We start from the raw sequence: 3,343 nt of genomic DNA, 5'->3' as shown, positions 1-3,343 counted from the left end.
GAGTTTGATATTCATCAATGGTCTTGATTCTTACCGCTCCATTGCTAAATATTTTTTCAATCTCATATGGCCCAAGCCAATGAGTTTGAAATTTTCTTTTAAAATCTTTAAACTTGGAATCAAATAGCAATGCCCAATCTCCTTCTTGAAACTTTTTCTCTTTGATGTATTTGTCATGCCACTTAGCTCTTTGATATTGAACTAGATTAGTTCTTAGAATTGCCTCTTGTCTGATCTCATCTAGCTCATTCAACTGCTCCATTCTGTGATTTTGGGCTTCTGATAGATCCATCCCCAACTGAACTTCCATCTTGAAAGTTTTGACTTGGAACTCAATGGGGAGCAGGACTTCTTTCCCATAAACTAGTTCATAGGGAGAATGTCCCGTTGTATTTCTCCATGTAGTTCTGTAGGCCCATAAGGCTTCAGGAAGCCTTTCTGCCCAATCTCTTTTGTGTAGATGAATAGTTTTGGTGATGATGCCTTCAATAACTTTGTTTGTAGACTCCACTTGGCCATTTGCTTGCGAATGGTAAGGAGTAGATTTTTTGTGCTTGATTTTGTATTCTTCCATCAGCTTCTCCACCAGGTTGGATGTGAATTGACTTCCCTGATCTGTCACAATTTCCCTTGGAACACCAAAGCGAGTAAAAATATCCTCATAAAGAAAATTAACAACTGAATTTTCAGTAGCAGAAAATAATGCTTTGGCTTCTACCCATTTAATGACATAATCAGTACATACAAATATATACTTTTATTGTTTAGATGGTGGGTTAATAGGTCCAATGAAATCTAAAGCCCATTCTTCAAAGGGTTCGATGAATACCTGTGGCTGAAATGGCATTTCATTTGAAAGGGTAGGTTTCCCTACTCTTTGGCAGCTGTCACACCTTTTGACATATTGTTTTGCATCTTTGAAAAGGGATGGTCAATAATATCCTAAAGAGAGGATTTTATAGGCTGTCCTTCTATCAGAAAAGTGTCCGTCACATGGTTCAACATGACATGCTTTGAGGATATCAGGCATTTCATCTTTCCTAACACATCTTCTGATCACAAGATCTAACCTGTTTTAAACAATTCGTTAGAAATCCATGAATATTTTGAACTCTCCTGAATAATCTTTCTTCTTTCACCAGAAAATAAATGTGGAGGCAGTTTCCCTGTAACCAAATAGTTAGCTATATCTACATACCAAGGACTCTTAGTAGTTACTGCAAATAAATACTCATCAGGAAACTTGTCTTCTACAGGAGAATCTTCTTTAGTATTCTGAATCCTAGACAAGAAATCAACTACTATATTTTGTTTCCCTGGTCTATCCAACACAGTAATATTGAATTCTTGTAAAAGTAAGAGCCACCTTGTAACTCTGCCATTAGTAATAGATTTGTTCATTAGATATCTAATCACAGAATGATCAGTATGAATAAAAGTTTCATAGCCTGTTGTATAATGTCTAAACTTATTGATTGCATGAACAACAGTTAAGAACTTTTTTTCAGTCACAGTATAGTTCAACTCAGTGGAAGTTAAATTTTTATTGGTATAGTAAATGGCATAAGAAACTAAATCCTTTTGACCCAACACAGCCCCTAGAGCTGTATCTGAAGCATCTGTAGAAATATGGAAAGGAAGTTTCCAATTTGGCCCTCTCAAGATGGGTGCTTCAAATATTATTGTTTTCAAAGTTTCAAATGTTGATTGACAATCAGGATCCCATTTGAATTCACAGTCTTTTGTAAGCAATTGGAAGAGTGGAGATGCTATTTTAGTGAAGTTATCTATAAATCTTCTAGAGTACCCAGTAAATCCCAGGAAACTTCTAACATCTTTTTGATAATTTGGAATAGGCAACTTGGAGATAACTTCAACTTTTTATCTATCAACTTTAATCCCATCCCCTGAAATGTGATGTCCCAAAACAATACCTTCAGTAAACATCATAAAGCATTTTTCCTGACTTAATGAAAGGTTTGTTTCTTTACATCTTATAAGGACTTTTTCCAAATTCTCTAATGCCTCTTCAAATGAATTACCATAAACTGTAAAATCATCCATATAAACCTCTACACAATCATGGATTAGATCAGAAAAGATTCCTAGTACTACTCTTTGGAATGTTGCGGGTGCATTACATAATCCAAAAGGAAGCACTCAATAAGAAAAAGTCCCCCATGGACAGGTAAATGTGGTCTCATCTTGATCTTCAGGTGCTACACGAATTTGATTATAGCCACTAAAACCATCTAGAAATGAAAAGTACTTTTTGCCTGCTAATGTATCTAATACTTGATCGATAAAGGGAAAAGGAAAGTGGTCCTACAAAGTTTCTTTATTCAATTCCCTGTAATCAATGCATACCCTCCATTTATATTCTTTTTAGGTACTATAACCAAAGGAGAAACCCATCGGCTATTTGAAATTGGATAAATAAAGTTTACATTGAGTATTTTTTGGAGCTCTTCTTTCACTATCTCCCTAGGGTTTGCATTCATCCTTCTCTGAGGTTGTCTAATTGGTCTACTGTTTTCCTCGATGTATATGTGATGAATGCAAGTCTTAGGGTCAATATCTTTCATATCAGTATACTCCCATGCAAATGCAACAGAATGTTTTTGCAAGATTTTGGTTAGCTCTTCCTGTTGTAACTTTTCCAAATTTTTATTAATATTCAATGTTTTACCTGGAAAAATATCAATGGTGGAACTACCGAACTCTTCCATAGAGTAAAGAGACATTTGTCTTGATGATAAATACTCAATGTCAGAATCTAATTGAAATTGTGTGTGGTCATATCCTGAAGATGTTTCAAAGTTTTCTAATGTGTTCAGAATTTGACTATTTTCACTGATTTCAGAAATGGTAAAGACAGGTTGTATAGTGTCCTCATCATCGACCCATTCATTATCTCCTACTTCTGTAATTGCTTTTGCTGGAGGATAAAAATTGAATTTCTTTGTCGAACTACCATAAAAAATATACATATCTCCAGATCTACAACTAATGAAAGCATCAGTTGTGGCTAGTGTTGGAGAGGTAAATCCCCTCTGCGGACAGAGGCGATCCCACTAGCCCAAAATGGGTCTAGCAACAATCAAACAATGCTATCACGCAAGTTCCTAATTGCAAATTAAAGGTGGATTATGAGAACCTACTAGGATTCCAACGCTAGTGTTGTAGAAGAGTTGACACTCCCGTTCCTTTGCTCCGGCCGATCACGATCCTCACAATCTCCGTGAATGGACACCTGCACATGCAAGGAACGACACGAATACAAGCATAAAATCCAATAGATGCAATTATATATCGGTCATAAAAGATATAATTCAAACATCAT

Source organism: Pinus tabuliformis, chromosome J, assembly GCF_031772625.1.
Source record: "Pinus tabuliformis cultivar Carrire ecotype Pingquan chromosome J, CPIR1, whole genome shotgun sequence".
Taxonomy (NCBI): Eukaryota; Viridiplantae; Streptophyta; class Pinopsida; order Pinales; family Pinaceae; genus Pinus; species Pinus tabuliformis.
This window is presented reverse-complemented; position numbering follows the sequence as displayed.